Source organism: Pocillopora damicornis, chromosome 2 (genome assembly GCF_964200805.1).
Source record: "Pocillopora damicornis chromosome 2, jaPocDami1.2, whole genome shotgun sequence".
Taxonomy (NCBI): domain Eukaryota; kingdom Metazoa; phylum Cnidaria; class Anthozoa; order Scleractinia; family Pocilloporidae; genus Pocillopora; species Pocillopora damicornis.
This window is the reverse complement of record NC_142671.1, coordinates 8753170-8771399: the sequence shown is the minus strand read 5'-3', so window position 1 is coordinate 8771399 and position 18230 is coordinate 8753170. Positions and strand designations below refer to the sequence as shown.

Below are 18230 nucleotides of genomic sequence, written 5' to 3'. Positions count from 1 at the left end.
ATTTTAGCGGAGCCTTTCTTTGCTCCCGCTGGGTGACACGTTGTTTAGAATGGAGTGGAACATCTGTTGGTTTCTTAAATCGAGAACTCCCTATTCAAACTTTCACCGCTATAGATAGTTGTTTCTGAGAAAGTAGCTTCTGATATTTCAGCCGTTTTGATTAATGGATGGTGTCTATTAACTTTGTCAATAAACTGGTTGATGACATTGTCAATCGCGAAAATTAAGAGCCGCCAAAATGGTAAGGTAAGTTAAGTGAATTCAAGCCAAATCATTATCAAATATAGTTATATATCAACAATTTCTGACAAAATCTTGAGAAAATCTCTCACAGATATTTAATACTGCAATCAAGGATAATTTGGGACTGGCCCTGTTCCTGATTTTAAGCAGCTAGAGAGTGCCATTCACAAGTAATGCAGCTGAGTCAATGCATCAAAAATTTTGGTGGTAGTTCTTTTAACTGATTACCATTTAACTGCCTGTAATAAAGGATCTCGATGGCAGGTTAGTATTAACCATGACAATAATTATTGCAATTTTATGTCATTGAGCATATTTGCTAACAGGGAAACGTTTCACATAATTTAAAAGTACTTAATATACTACTCACAAGCTCTGAAGCTGAGTCAATTCATCAAAAACTTTTGGTGGTAGTTCTTTTAGCTGATTACCATTTAACCACCTGTAATAAAGGATGTGGATGGTAGGTTAGCAACAACTATGACAATAACCACGACAATAATTATGGCAATTTATTTGTTTATTTTGTTTTCCTTACTGCTTTCCATTGAGCATATTTGCTAACAGGGAAACGTTTCACATAATTTAAAAGTACTCAATATACTACTCACAAGCTCTGCAGCTGAGTCAACTCATCAAAAACTTTTGGTGGTAGTTCTTTTAGCTGATTACCATATAACCACCTGTAAAAAAGGATGTGGATGGTAGGTTAGCAACAACTATGACAATAACCATGACAATAATTATGGCAATTTATTTGTTTATTTTGTTTTCCTTACTACTTTCCATTGAGCATATTTGCTAACAGGGAAACGTTTCACATAATTTAAAAGTACTCAATATACTACTCACAAGCTCTGCAGCTGAGTCAACTCATCAAAAGCTTTTGGTGGTAGTTCTTTTAGCTGATTACCACCTAACCCCCTGTAAAAAAAGATGTGGATGGTAGGTTAGCAACAACTATGACAATAACCATGACAATAATTATGGCAATTTATTTGTTTATTTTGTTTTCCTTACTGCTTTCCATTGAGCATATTTGCTAACAGGGAAACGTTTCACATAATTTAAAAGTACTCAATATACTACTCACAAGCTCTGCAGCTGAGTCAACTCATCAAAAACTTTTGGTGGTAGTTCTTTTAGCTGATTATGAACTAACCCCCTGTAAAAAAGGATGTGGATGGTAGGTTAGCAACAACTATGACAATAAACATGACAATAATTATGGCAATTTATTTGTTTATTTTGTTTTCCTTACTACTTTCCATTGAGCATATTTGCTAACAGGGAAACGTTTAACATAATTCAAAGGAACTCAACATGTTTTTTGCTTTATTTTATTCTGCTCACCCAGTATTTTCTCATGAACTAAATAATAAACTAATAAAATCAGTAAATAACTACAGAGAAAGCCCTTTGATATTGTGCTTACACAGATTCGGTCACTCTATCTTTGAATAAAAGTCACTGTGACTAAAATTTTAACAATCGATTTCTATAATTTACAAAAAAAAGGAAAAAAAATATTCCCGGATGAAGGCTGCTTAGTTTGTTGTTGTAAAGAGACCTGATATTTGAAAAGTTGTCAGAATTCTTTTCAAAAACGCATACAGCCACCTTTGGTATCTGTTATGAAGCAATGTAAAAAAACCTAGCTTTTCATTATTATATTCAGCGCAATCAGAGTTTGAAAACTCAACGACTGAGTAGCATTACAGATGAGTAGCATTATAAACGCAGCTTATGAGCAGCGACTGTTCACTATGCTGTCATCAAATTTGATCAAAATGTTCAAGGTGAAGAGAAATATCTTGACACTCTACGAAAAAAAATCCATAAAAAGCCTATTTTCCTCAGTTCTGGTCTTTTGTTTTCAAAACTTTGAAATATATATCGATATTTCAAGCTCTTTTTAAATTTCCGTCACAGGTTTGAGTTATCGAAAGACGATAATAGAAGACCATCTATGCGAACCTAATGTGGTCTAAGTTAAGGGACTTTAAAAGAAGGACCTACTATAATGGTATGCAGCACTCTTACTTTTTCTTATTGTTCTGTATCATTTCGATGACTCATTAGTCTATTTTGATAAACCGTTCGGTTATATACAAATACCTGGCCGAGTACTTAGCGTCCTTTACTCACGATGGCTTCCAGGTCGGTCAGAGTTTTCTTTCTTTCTTTCTTTCTTGGCATCGGTTATTGCACTTCCAGTGTTCAGATTATATCACTCAATTTACTGAAGTGTCGCTCGCTGAATTATTTTTCTCGATCACTTCCTCCGCTCGTTTCCACGAAACAAAAAACTTATTCAAAAGGCTCTGCACAACTTCATTGCTTTAGTTGTCGACGAGCTAAAACTCCAACGTAATTGAATGCTTGTCTAAGAAGTATTCAACCTCCTCTCGTATTCTTGAAAACTTCTTGGATTTTAAATTGCTGAATTCATTTAAAAATATTCAGAAAAAACTGTGTAAATTGATTAGCATTGGATTTTGATTCAGTTCCGGTAGCATAGCAACACCTCTGTTTTGTGATTTTTTTCCAGTTTTGACAATGGAAAGAAGCAGTGACTTCAGTTTGCTTTAAATTTGAAAAAAATATTTAGAGTGAAAAAAAATTAAGTGTGCGACCACAGCAAAATTTATAAGTGTCTAATTTCAGCGAAGCTAAAATTCCATTTGTTTTCGTTGGATACGTGATCGGTCACAGTTAGCTCGGCGCTACGCCCTTCTTTGCTTTTACCATCCTTATATCTAACGCACGATCGTGGGCTAGCTGTTAACTATACGCACAGTTGTAACAAACTGTATCTTTACCGTCAGTTTAGCTACCAGTTCCTTCTAAAAAAAAATACAAACAGTTCGTCATTCGAGTTAGAAAAAAAACCAGCTCATCCGGGTCTTCCAAATTGGTATTACTGTCCATCAAAATACCAGTGTTGTAGCCGCCCAAGGGAAGACCTTTGCTCCTCGAAAACGCTTCTCTCGTGCTCTCCTTCTGCGTGTATTGATACTTCGATATATGCACAATTGCTATCAAAACGTTTGCCCGTGAAGAAGGAGAATGTTGAATAAATATGTTTGATTTAGAACAAACCTAAGAATCCATCAAACACAATGTTGAGGGAGGCATTTTAAGTGTATGTGGTTGTACATGCTCCACCAACATGATGTTGGACAAAACATGTTTGATTAGGACCAAAGTATACAGTTGTGACTCAGACGTAAATATCCCTCACTTGGCTGAGCTCAGCGTTCACCTTAGATTCTTCAATTTCCATCCGATCATGTCAGTGATTTTTAAAATAAAGAAATTTACATCCAGCTCCCAGGCAGAATAGAAAAGAGAGTCTCTGCCAGAACTCAAACCCGCACCTTTCCATCTCAGGTTCAACGCGCCAAACATTAGCCATAAAAAAGCTAAAAAAAAACTGCAAGCTGGTCATCATGTTGGTTCGTAATAATCCCGATAAGTGATGAATCGATGGTTGTGAATATATGTAAATCATATATGTAAACTGCGGCTTAAGAGCTGAAATTGAATGCGATCTTTGCAGCAACGAAAACCACTCAAGTAGTAGTGAAAATAAGGAAGGCTTAAAAAAAAATTGACCGAATTCAGAATGACCAACTCCCAGCTGGCTCGTTAGTTCAGTTGGTTGAGCACTGCCCGGTATCGCAGAGGTCATGGATAAGGCTTTCAATTTCATTTCTTAAACCGCAGTTGCCAAAACCAAACATTCATTATCGATATCTCATCCCTCCATGATTCAGTTTCCTTCCATTGGAAAGCAGTTTACATGTTTTATCCTTCCCTATGATCTGCTCACCCACTGTTTTCTAATGGTAAGATACTTTCTTTCCGTATAGCACGTTGGTTTTGTCGATCTCACGATCGTGTTTCTACCTGATTTATACACAGCTCATACAAGGTAATTCAGTGTAGACGTAAGAACATTCATGGTGATTATTTTCTAAAAGGGAATAAGCGGAAAATTCAATTTTTTGTATTAACCATATACTTAATTTATTTCATTGCACTGTCCATGTCACATATAGTTGGTGAGAAAATAACTAAGGTATTAGGTGAACTCTGATCTGCCAACTCGATAATTATGTGGGTCAACCGTCTTTGGCTCCCGATAACAAAACCGAAGAAAATAAACAAAGCGAAAAAAATGCAAAATACTTGTTCTCGCAACATCCTGTGTAGGCTACTCAGCCAGTAAACTGATTGAACAAACAGTCTACTACTAAATTGAGTTTTCAACCGCCGAAAAAATTAAAAACGTTGAACTTTACCCTACACCTAACTTTTTTAGAGACAAGAGAAGAAAAGACGAACGCTTTGCTTCGGTAATTGGTTTCTTAAATGCTGATTACTATGCTTTAAATGGTTGCGTTCAAAGTGAAGTGAACAAGAAACATGCTTTTGAAGACACAGTTGAAAAAAAAATTGCCCCCCTCTGTGATCGATCTCGTAAACTATCCTTTCAGAGTAATAAATAGCAATCCATGCCCACGGGTTGTACAGGATAAAAACCATCGAAGAATGAGTAACTATAAACAAGTATGATCTATTTCAATAAGTTGTGGTCAGATTCATTTACGAGAATGAAAAGCCTACTAGAAGTTGCCTCGCTCGCAACCGTTAGCTTCGTCGCTCATTTAGACTGATCAGCATAGTGACCCTGATACTGAGAAATGATGTAATAACTTTGTATCTTTCTTTTGAGAAAGCCTTGGCCGAGAAGAGTCTCCCCACCGCATCAACTTTGTTCATTCCACCCACTCGATGTTAATAAAGAACAATGGATGGGCTTTGTGGGAGTACAACGCATTGATAAAACACGACTTGCCATAACCAAAACCAGTGGCCTCGAGTCTAATACCTCCAAAATTTACTTTTTACATTAGTTTGTAAATAAACCCCTTTAGCCGGGTGGTATGTCGGCTGATAAAGTCCACTTCTGAGAAATTGACCGAAAACTAAATATTCGGCCGAGAAGCGAAGCTTCGAGGATAAACTTAAAAATTTTGAGGACAATCTCTCAGCCAAGGACATTTCCAGCCAACATATACACAAAACCAGAAAGAGGTTATTCATTCTCTAACCTCCCATTAATTTTCATCTCAGGCGGAAGCCACTCATAAAAGAGCCCGTGTTTATCTGATTGCAGATGCTTATTTTAACATTAATTATCACTGAACTCAAACGACTTTGTTTTTCTTCCGTTTAAAATAATTGAGATGGAAACGGATGCGTGTAAAATTCATAGGCCCATGGAGATTACAGGAGGCGAATCCAGATGTTTTATCTAAGTGAGTTAGTAAGTGAGTGAGTGACTGATCGTAAGTAATAAAAAATGCCAATCTTCACCCGATTTTGACCCGATATCACTTATTGAGTATCTTCGTAGATCGACATTCGTACTAGAGATATTGGGTCCAGCTTATTTTGAGTAGAGAAGAAAGCCTTTGAAGCAAATTATTTTGTGCCTAAAGAAACCCAACATATCACTTCTGAATTCTTGCTGTGACAGAAGACGAGAAACATCTCACAGTAATTTTAGGATGGCTCATGATTAAAAACCAAACTTTTTCATGCAGAAATATCTAAATGGAGACGATCTGCACATCGCGTAGACTTTGAGGAATTTTTTTTTTTGGAAGAGAGAGCATTTTACCATTTGAATCAGCGACCCATGTTCCAAAGGGCCGCTAAACTTGCGAAGCGAGCAAGGTCCGAAGTTAAAGAGGCGAATGATGGAACGGAGGAATAGTTTTATATGAATGTGTCTGATAGAATTGAACAAATATCGCAATTAAATGAAAAAAAAAAAATAGGATTTTGAGGCCATGTCCGGATTTTACCCAGTCTTAATATCTATATCATTAGGAATCCAGAGAGTGCTACTCACAGTAAGTGCAGCCGAGTCAGTTTATCAAAAATCTTTGGTGGTAGTTCTTTTAACTGATTTTTACTTAACCACCTGTGATAAAAGATGTCAATTGCAAGTTAGTTATAACAATGACATAAGAGTATTGAAATTTATGAAATCAACAATATTTCAACTTTCTGTTTGTTTATTTTCTTTCCTTGCTGAGTTACATAACGTATATTTGCTATCAGGGGATCGTTTCACTCAATTAAAACCCTTCCATTTGTTATATCCGTTCCGTTGATCTGGTCATCCAGTATTTAAAAATGGCTACTATCTTACATTGAAGCATTGCGCAAACAATTTTTTTGCAACGCTAATACAAGTTATTGGATGAGTTGCCAGTGATCGGAACCTTGCGTTTTCGCAAAGATTTCTGGGATCACCACGGAGCGAACATTGCAAGTTGCAAGAAGAAACTATATGGCGGAAGGTTTTTCTCGACGTCCTAAAAACGATTTTGGAGAGAGATCAATGCTTTTTCGTCACAGTTCTATTATAAATCGATAAAGATGATGTCGATACGAGGGAAGTGTAAGTTTTTGATAGAATTACCACAAAATATGTTGTAAGATATACCGAGAAAGTAAACTTCTCTCCCTGCGTAAGGTCTATAATGAAATCGTCATCGCTTGGCGGTCTCCAAATGTTACAAAATCAGCCATAAATCGCTCGGAAAGAACCCATATGACTGATATCTACGTACAGCGTGCGTTCATACTTGTTAACGAGTTAAATACAACAAACTAGAACGCCTGAAAATATACCTCCTTAAAGGAGACAAGTCGTTATCAGCAGAGATGGAATCTGGAAAATTTTTAAACATTACTTGCGGTATTATTACCAAATACCATTACATGTCATGCTATTACCTTTACTGACACAAGTCTTGTTATATTTTTCATCATTACTGTTTTTTGCTGTTTCTTTCTGTATTTTTTTTCCTGTACACGAAACTATATATACTATACGAGTGTCAGTTGTGTTTGATTTTTATTACCGTACGTAAACTTACAATCTAACTGAGCGTGAAAACTTCAAAACTCAGACTGTCCATTTCGTTTTCTCTTTAAGGATTTCCTTCTCTGCTCACGTTATAGTTAAGTCAGTTACAGCGCTGAGCATGTCTGCAAACCTTTGTTTGGTTCTTCTGCTACTATTTTCCGGCTCACTTGTTCCGAACTTTCACTTTCAATTAACGTTAAAAAGCTAAAGAGAAGTTCGGGAAATTGTCGCACAAAGTACAAATTGGCAGATGGCGTGACAGCTTTGGCTCAGCTCCGTGTTTTGTACTCTGGTAGAGCGCGCTCTTTCAACCGATGACAGCCCATTTTACATCCGAATTTTATTACAATAAATGTTGACTGTAAGCAGTCGACCAATCAGAGTTTTCAAAGTGAGTCAATGTGTAATCATAAACGATATCAGTGTCTGATTTTGTGTACGAACGGATTATTTGTGGAGATTACAGCTTTATTGACAATTGCACGTACAACGTAAGTTAAGTAGTGTAACTTTTATGGCACATTATCAACAGGACAATCGGCAAGCTAGCTCACTAAGGTCTAAGAAGCTGTTTAAAACTAATGCTAACTAATGCCCTCCACTTTAAGTTGTAACAATTCCTAGGATAAAATTTGCTCACTAAATGAGGCAATGTTTACGACAAAGTTTGCTCTGTTGCTATTAAATGATAAGGTAATGCAAATTAGTGAATAACCTGTTACTTCAAGCAAATCGTAGCTATTTCGTACTTCTCTCCCATATTTTACGCCCCCATAACTTGGCGAATTACTCCAAACAGCAAAAGAACTTGGATTTAAGTGTGAAAAATTATCTGAACCTTTCAAATGCAGAATTACTTACAGCCGTTCTAGATTGGCAAGAGTGTCAAATATTCTTGGTTGCAATGTAACCAGTCTATTACCATACAAGTCACTGAAACAGGAAGGGAATAATCAAATTATTAAAGTCGCACTCAGTATGACATGCCTTTTTAGAGGTATATCAAAATCCCAAAGAGCTCCACTCTATGTGGGCTGGATAAGCAAAGTGTTTATCGTCTCCTGTTATCGTCTATAGGTGAAATTAAAAATAAAAGAGTGCAAGAAAGCTCCCCAAGCCCGTCTACAGCTACCATGTACTTTTTCTAATCATTCACTCATCATTTCCTGTGGATCACTATTGAACAAGAAAAATCTTCCTGAGGCAAATTTTACTTAACTTTGTAATGTTATGGCTAATTCACAGCTCTTTGCTTTTGCGACTTAAAAGTCGTATTTACCAACGATCTATTGCCCTATTACGAACTTGTGTCATATTTTGTTTTGAAAACTACTAGGCTATTTCTCATAATTAAGGCAACAGGACGAGAAAAATGCGTTGCTCGGGACAGCCGAGTGAGCGCGGTTCTCAAAAATCAATAATTCTAACAGATATCGTCCTCCCCCCTTATTCAAAGGGCTGATAACGCTATCCAACGTATAAATCGTTATCGGGTGGGTAAGTGATGAAAAAACGTACTGCATTATCCAACGGTCAAAGATCTATCCATTAAAGCAGATTTTAGATGAAGAGATCGATGTAAATTATGGATTGAAAGATAGATAGATTGATATAGATAGATAGATAGATAGATAGATAGATAGATAGATGAAAAATTGGATAGATATGATCGTTTCCCTCAGTTATCGGTTCCTCTTACTTCTTTGGTTAAGAGGGGACGATTTCTTCGCATATAATTCAGTGAATCACATCAAGTTTTTTTGCCATCATAACAACTGAGTTCATCTGACATTGAGCGTTCCCCCAGTATATACCATGCAAAAATGAATAAATTTATTTTCTAGTACTGGTAACCAACAATTCTCCGCCAAGTGACTGAATTTGCCTCTGGTATCAATATGTTTATCGGGTTTTAACGTCCGTATCTACTACTACTATCACCACTACCAATATACTACTAATAGTTGATAAAAAATCTAACACAATAATTAGAATAATCATTATAATGTGTTAGAGCCTTTTGAAATCCGTGTTAGACTAACATGGAGAATGATAAAGTCGATCAGAACAAACGAATGGAGCAATGAAGAGACGAGAACGAGTGGCAGGTGCTGTTAAGACTACTGAAGATAAACTGCCAAGAGTTACGCAGTCTCCTCAAGCAACAAGGAACGCTCAACCTGCCAGGTGCTGTGAAGGAGCACAAGAAGCGCGAACTTCATCTGCGACGTGTTTTCTCCGATGCTATTCATGCGGCGGCCGACGAGCCAATATTCCGTCACTCTGCCAAGAAGCATTCAAGGCACAGACGAAGAGGAATGACTCAAGTTTCTGACTCCCAGTACGCCGACATAAGCCCCGAGTAGCGACTAGGAACCCCTCTCTCCACCATCTCCACTAGTTTCCTGCATTCCATTAAAGAGGAGCCGTGTTCAGAATCAAGCAATTACCAAGAAGCAAAATACTGACTTTTTCAGTCGCAATTAGTATTTGCATTAAATAGAGTGGAAGCCTTCTTTAAGGAGTTGGATCAAGGAAATAATTTCTGTAAACCTGTAGTCTCTTTCATTAAATTTTCTCTGATGTTTGAAACATGTTATTCTTTCATTTTCTGGGTGAGTCATATACTACATTTGTTCGCTCTAGAGGAACTTTTTACCTCTCTCGAAACGTTAAATTGGAGTCTCCTAAAGTAATTACAAAGTAAAGACCACTTTTTAGTGCACTCGGAGTTGCTTTGATCTGCCCGAGGCATTTTGAGTTCGGCCTTTTTCTTAATAGAGTCTACTGTACTGTCTTCCTGAAATTTGTAATTGAGCTCTCTCAGGACTGCCGTCCACTGAATAAATCCGTATATCTCTCTACCTTGCTTTAAGAAATCGTCCTCGTTGCCCGTTAATTTCAAGATTGGGCACCTAATGTGGGCCAATTTCTTCGGGATACGGGCCATTTGATTCTGTACTTTCAGGCGGCAATGTCGGTCCCAAGGATGAGCCGCTAAACCTCGAGTTCTCCTCTTTATCCAGCTCCGAACCTTTGGCTCCTTGAAGCTTCTGTAGACACTCGTGAGCCCTCCCGGCAACTTCGCGCGATCTTTGCTTTTCAAAGTGAACTTCGGCGACGGTGGAACTGTGTTTTGGGTCATTCGACGAAATTCCTTGCTCTCAGCTTGTAGGCAAATTTTCGTTTCAAGATTTGACAATAACGATTCGAGTTAACGTATTATCTGATCGCGCCGAAAACTAATTTGCTCATGACGTCGCCCAGTTTATTGTGATGGCCTCCATTCTTAGTGACCAAAACGAAGTTGCACTGGGATGTTAACAAGGGCCGCACAAAGGTTAGGTAGTAATCAGGAACCTGCATGCTTATATCTGTAAGGACAAGCGAGTCGAATAGTACTTGCCGGTGGTCTTGAAAATTTCTGATCGATGAAACCCCCATTGTCCTTCGGTGTCTTTATCATATTCACCGTTAATGAGGGATGGGATGCGATCTCTCAAAGGCATCAGTTTGGTTCCTTGTTTTGAGCTTCCAAGTGAGGACTTTTGGTTTGGGGCAATGCACCATCAATGTTAGACCACTCGATCTCATTTGCCAAGCACATGTTTGTCTCTCCTTCTTTGCAGACCTTTTCTGATCTTTTAAAGGGAGCCAATTGATAAGTAGAAAGCAGGACAATAGACAATCCGGGGCATAAACACTTTTTTGTCTACCATGATATCATGTAACATGGCGTCACAATCCAATTTTTCAAAACCTTGACTAGCTAAGTACGATTTGTTTTTGGAAAAAAAAAAAGAAATATATTACGATAAATCTCGATTTATGTGCTTCTCGTCTATAAAAACATAAGGCGAGAGCACGTTGGTTTAGTCCGAGTGCACGGCCGTAGCCGTCATGGTGTTATGGCTGCTGCCAGCTGTCGATTTTCTCAGTAATCCTAAAGACTCCTTTCTGTTTTCATTTCAGTTCAGGGACGATCATATCTACTTCTTGAGAAAAGCCTATCGACTTTGTGATAAAGGACTGTAGAGTAAGACAGTATGACAAAAGCTTGTGCAAAAATGAGCTTTCGGTTTAATTCAAAATAGTAACGACCAGGACTCTCAGGAAATTCATCCCAAATGGGTCTGCTCAGCATGCAAACGAATACTTTATCGAGTCCGGAAAAACTCAGATCAACCAGAAATATTTCGACCTCAACGATCTTTTTTGTGGACATCTCAAAATCAAGCAATAAAAAAACCGGTGGTAAAAGCTGGTTAAAGTGTTTTGCCTGAAATTCATGCAGAGCCACATCTAATACGCAATATTTCCTTTAACATTCATGTGGAAATTTCAGACGAGACTCTCCATCGGAGCTAATTTTCCTCAAATGACGAAAAAGAACACATTCTTGGGAACGCTTGTTCCTAACATATTCAGAAAGGAACCAAGTGTTCCACTAAACCCAAATAGGAACAAAGACAACGGATAAATGTTCCTCGAATACGTAAAAAGGAACTCTTATAGATACAAGAGAACACGTTCTCAAAAGCAAATGTTCCACAATCAATGAAAAAGAATACGCTCATGGGAACACTTATTCCTAAATTACTCATTTGGGAACGCATGTTCCACTTGCTAATCAGAACTCGGAACAAAAGGTTCCCTTTTAACATTAAGTAAACACTTTGCTTCTTATTAGTGCCGAATTGGCTTCCCATTTATATCAAATGGAACACAAAAAAGAGGAACTAATCCTTCTCGATTTTTAGGACGGGAAAGTTCCTCAATCAAGTTTCGGAACAGCGTCAAAAAACAGAATTAAAACTTACCCTGAATGAAACAAAAAAAAAAAAGTAAGAAAAACTCTGACTCTGTCTTGAGTACCGCCCCAAACCAAACTGTTACCTAAGCCTTTTCCCTTTGCTTAGTTGACAGAACAGATATATATATATATATATATATATATGTGTGTGTGTGTGTGTGTGTGTGTGTGCATGCTCACTAGTTTTTCTAGTTTGAGCAATCTGGCATGGCTTAGATGATCCCACATGTGTGAGATCACTTGGGGTGAATATATCGCCTTACCTCCATCTTTACATCAGTACTGCGCTGATAAAACCCAGAAGGCCGAAACAGTACAGTCTGCAGTTAGATACAACTCTTTGGCATACAAAGCTTTACTTTCACGTCTAATTTGAGCACTCTACTAGGATGAGATATTTCCGCTGGCATCACACATGCTCACTAGTTTTCCTAGATTGAGCACCCTGGCATAGCTAAGTTGATCCCATATGTGTGAGATCGCTATATGGCATTTTGTCCATCTTAGCATCAACACTGCACTGATGAGGCCCGGAAGGTCGAAACAGTACTATCTGTAGTTATATATATATATATACATATATATATAACTAACTGCAGACAGTACTGTTTCGGCCTTCTGGGCCTCATCAGTGCAGTGCTGATGCTAGGATGGAGGAAAGACTATATAGCCACCTCAAGTGATCTCACATATGTGGGATCATCTAAGCCATGCCAGAGTGCTCAAACTAGAAAAACTAGTGAGCATGCATAATGCTAGCAGCAATGACTCATTGTTCCGTCCGCGAAGATTCAGTTTCCCAGTTTAGCGAGCGAGAAAACTTATCGTCACAACGCTTAATTTATTTCATTGCATTGTCCACGTTATATATAGGTGGTGAGAAAATAACTAAGGTATTAGGTGAACTCTGATCTGCCAACTCGATAATTATGTGGGTCAACCGTCTTTGGCTCTCGATAAAAAAACCGAAGAAAATAAAAAAAAAACAAAAAGAAATGCAAAATACTTATTCACGCAACATCCTGTGTAGGTTATTCAGCTAAAGTAGTAAACTTATTTAACAAACGGTCTAATACTAAATTGAGTTTTCAACCGCCGAAAAAATTATAAACATTGAACTTTACCCTTCACATAATTTTTCTACAGACAAGAGAAGAAAAGACGAGCGCTTTGCTTCGGTAATTGGTTTCTTAAATACTGATTACCATGCTTTAAATGGTTGCATTCAAAGTGAACTGAACAAGAAATATGTTTAAAGACACAGTTAAAAAAAATAAACTATAAACTATCCCTTCAAAGTAATAAATAGCATTCTAGTGCCAACGAGTTGCACAGGATAAAAACGATCAAAGAATGAGTAACTAAACAAGTACGATTTATTTCAATAAGTTGCGATCAGATTCATTTACGAGAATGAAGAGCCCACTAAAAGTTGCCTCGCTCCCAACAGTTAACTTCGTTGCTCAATTAGACTGATCAGCATAGTCACCTTAATACTGAGAAATGATGTAATAACTTTGCATCTTTCCTTTAAGAAAACCTTGGCCGAGCAGAGTCTCCTCTCAACGTCAACTTTGTTCATTCCACTTACTCGATGTTAATAAAGAATACTGCATGGGCTTTGTGGGAGTATAACGCATTGATAAAACACGACTTGCCATAAAACATAACCAGTGGCCTTGAGTTTCACTCCTTGGCAAGTCATTTCCTTAATGAGTTTGTAAATAAACCCCTTCAAGCGGCTAGTATGCCGGCTGATAAAGTCCACGGCTAGGAAATTGACTGATAAATCAATATTGGGCCGAGAAGCGAAGCTTCGAGGAAAAACTTGAAATTTTTTAGGACACTCTCTCATGCTCAGCCAAGGACATTGTCAGCCAACATATACCAGAAAAGGATTACTAATTTTATAACCCTCCCATTAATTTTCATCTCGTGCGAAAGCCACTCGTAAAAAAAGCTACTGTTTATCTGATTGCAGACACGTATTTTAATATAAATTATCACTGGACTCAAACGACTTTGTTTTCCATCCGTGTAAAATACTAGAGATGGAAAGAGATGCTTTTAAAGTCAGGAACAGGGAACGGGCAACTAGGAACGGTATTCTGGGACCGAAGTAGAGACGTTATCCGCATATCAATTCAAAATGGCAAACGACAACGCGGAAAAGCAGTCTCGGCATCAGTTATAACTCTTTATGGTAGCGTCCTTCGAACTTTATTCCGCGTCAAGTGTCGAAGTCAGTAGCCGGCATTAGGACAAAGAGGACCACCCTTGCCTGCCCTTATATCATGTCATTCTTGAAATATGTAAATAAATGCCACAAATTCTCTCTGCTATTCTATTTTTCCTAAACCCTGTATAGCAAACGAAACATCAACTACAACTGTAATAAACTGTCACTCAGGTCTCTGTAAGAGCGAATCTATTTACAACAGCGGGAAAAACCCATAAAAAACTCTGATTAATTTCAGAAGTAATTAACGTTTACGAAGCCAAAACATTTAGCACGCAGAGCAAAAATGATAAAGTCTTTTACTATGTAACGCACAATTTTTCATTTTATTCTCAAAGAACAGAAGAGATGGTAATTTTTTGTCCCTTGCTGTCTTTTCAGTTGGTTGCCAGTTGATCATTTACTAGTTGTATTTAATTGATCGTTCAGCAATGTAAAAGCATAACCTCAAATATTTGATATTTCATGCCTCTCCAGGAGACTCCTTCCATCTCATCGATAAAAAGTGACGGGGCTAGTATTTCAAAGCAATAATCCCGCTTTGGGCCAGTTTAGAAACTTATTACGATGGCTGCTTTTTATTTTAATACAAGTAGAAGGCGTTTACCACTTGTCGAAAATGACCCCAGGCCGACTAACCGTACGAATGAATAAATATCATTTAAGAGCTTTCATGAGATTTTGAGAGCTTTCATGAGATTACCATAAGAATAAAGAATATTTCAATGATCGGGGCAGACGGTTTTGATATACAACGGTCATGTTACAATTCATTATTAATGACCTGGTCTGGTCTGTCGCTTCCCACCAAGGCGTTTTTTCCCGCCTGTATGTTAATTAACGCCTTTGTATGCAGCTTGAAGTTGAGGACTATTCTGACATTGCTAGCTTGACTCGGGTACAAAAACGCATGGAGGACAAACAGTTAAATTGCTGTCGATGGTTCCTAAATCAGGGTTTGGACATGATTTATGAGCACATAGCCAGGTCGCACAAAATTATTGCCATAGTGTTTTTGTTAACTTGTTTGTTTTTGTAATTCAATTAAAGCGATTACCATTTGTCCAAAGTGGCCCTGGGACCGACCCAACGTAAGAATGAAAAAAGTTTTGTTTATCATCTACAGTTTCCGCATTGTTTACAAGAACTATACGAGAATAGAGAGTAATTAAATGATTGGAGCAAACTATTTTGATACTCAAAAGACATGTTTCACTTTAGTACGAATGAACTAGTCTGGCCTGTCAGAGGCAACAAAGGCGTTGATTCTGTCCGTTTATTGATTAACGCCTCTATATGCAGGGTGCGGAGTGCACAGTGACTAGTGCATAGTGAGGATTGTGCTGGGGCATTTAATTGCTTGTTTTGACTCGGGTAGAAACACATGGAAGACGAAACGTTATTACTGTTGTCGGATCTTTCCTTCCTTAGGGCTCGGCAATTTATGATTACACAGCCGAGTCAAACTATTATAACTTCTAATAGAACGATGGCAAAATCCATCCACCAAATATGACTTCGTATGACACAGTTCATAAATGAATCAACAGAGAGTAAATTCCCCGAAAGTCACAATTTTTCCTGCTGAACTAGAAGCTGCTATAGGGTAGGTAAAGTTCACTCATAGGATCTTCAAATGTGGATTGCGATCAAATAGGATTGGAGGAAAGTCTTTCAGCTTGTTTTTGTTTAATCTCCTATTTCACCAGAACAGTCAAGAAGATTAGCTGTAAGCTTATCACAAGAATAACAAAGATTTATCAACGAAATAGTGACCTTAAGCTCCCTGAACTTTTCCCTCTAGTCTTTTTTTTTTTTTCTCTATGGGTTCAACGTCAATATGAACCATACAGAAGTCTGTCAGGACCACAACTACTTTTTTTGACCCCATCATATCGATCGTGACATATTATAAATAAGTGGTATGACATGTTTCTTTTTCCTTACATAACTAAGACAACATTTTTATTTAAATCACAACTGTAATGAAGTTGGCAAACGTAATTCAACGTACAATTGTTGAAGATTGCTGAGGTTGGCAAGCAAGTCAGATGGTAGCTCCTCCAAATCGTTAACACTCAGGTCTCTGTAAAATGCAATGGCATTTACAAATAACGTGTACAAGGGAAATATCCGTGATCAACTCTGACTTTATTATTCTCAGGTGATTAGCGTTTACAAGAAGACTGAAAAATTTATTACATAGTTACAAGAATGGATAAAGAGGAGAATTTCTTCTATAAGGGTGATGAAACTCTTACATGGAGCAAACTGTCCCTATAAACTTAGCAATCATATCAATAAATATCAAAATCGAAAGGCGCCCTTGCATAGTAAATTGCAAATAAGTCAATTTATTTTCAAATAAAAGTGTGCGTGACCAGAAACTTTACCAAATAATTTCTATTGTTAGAAGATAAAAAAAATTTCCAAGGACTTTAAGGTTCTAAATATTCCTGGATAAAGGCTGCTTAGTGTGTTGTTGTGGATATACCTGTGATTTGATTGGAACGATTGTCAAAGGCGTTGATACTGTCCGTGTATTGATTAACGCCTCCATATGCAGGGTGCGGAGTGTAGAGTGACTAGTGCATAGTGAGGACTGCGCTGTGGCATTTAATTGCTTGTTTTGACTTGGGTAGAAACACATGGAAGACGAAACGTTAGTACTGTTGTCGGATCTTTCCGTCCTTAGGGCTCGACAATTTATGATTACACAGCCAAGTCAAACTATTATAACTTCTAACAGAACGTTGACAAAATCCATCCACGAAATATGACTTCCTATGACACAGTTCATATATGAATCGACAGAGAGTAAATTCCCCGAAAGTCACAATTTTTCCTGCTAAAGTAGGAGCTACTAAAGGAGCAGACCCAATGAAAGAAAGGTAGGTAAAGTTCACTCACAGGATATTCAAATGTGGATTGCGATCAAATAGGGTTGGAGGAAGCTCTTTCAGCTTGTTTTTGTTTAATCTCCTATTTAGCCAGAACAGTCAAGAAGATTAGATGCTAGCTTATCACAAGAATAACAAAGATTTATTAGCGAAATCATGACCTTAGGCTCCCTGAACTTTTGCCTCTAGACTGAAGTTCTTTTTCCTCTATGGGTTCAACGTCAATATGAACCAAACAGAAGTCTGTCATGACCACACCTACTTTTTTTGACCCCATCATATCGATCGTGACTTATTATAAATAAATGGTATGACTTGTTTCTTTTTCCTTACATAACTAAGACAACATTTTTATTTAAATCACAACTGTAATGAAGTTGGCAAACGTAATTCAACGTACAATTGTTGAAGATTGCTGAGGCTGGCAAGCAAGTCAGATGGTAGCTCCTCCAAATGGTTATCACTCAGGTCTCTGTAAAATGCAATGGCATTTACAAATAACGTGTACAAGGGAAATATCCGTGATCAACTCTGACTTTATTATTCTCAGGTGATTAGCGTTTACAAGAAGACTGAAAAACTCATTACATAGTTACAAGAATGGATAAAGAGGAGAATTTCTTCTATAAGGATGATGAAACTCTTACATGGAGCAAACTGTCCCTATAAACCTAGCAATCATATCAATAAATATCAAAATCGAAAGGCGCCCTTGCATAGTAAATTGCAAATAAGTCAATTTATTTTCAAATAAAAGTGTGCGTGACCAGAAACTTTACCAAATAATTTCTACTGTTAGAAGATTAAAAAAATTTCCAAGGACTTTAAGGTTCTAAATATTCCTGGATGAAGGCTGCTTAGTGTGTTGTTGTGGATATACCTGTGATTTGATTGGAACGATTGTCAAAGGCGTTGATACTGTCCGTGTATTGATTAACGCCTCCATATGCAGGGTGCGGAGTGTAGAGTGACTAGTGCATAGTGAGGACTGCGCTGTGGCATTTAATTGCTTGTTTTGACTCGGGTAGAAACACATGGAAGACGAAACGTTAGTACTGTTGTCGGATCTTTCCGTCCTTAGGG

General features: G+C 37.7%; 1 pseudogene; it reads right to left on the bottom strand.

Moving 5' to 3' along the window:
* Positions 1 to 609: 609 nt before the first annotated feature.
* On the bottom strand, positions 610 to 12277 carry LOC149049775 (uncharacterized; annotated as a pseudogene).
* Between the last annotated feature and the right edge of the window lie 5953 nt (positions 12278 to 18230).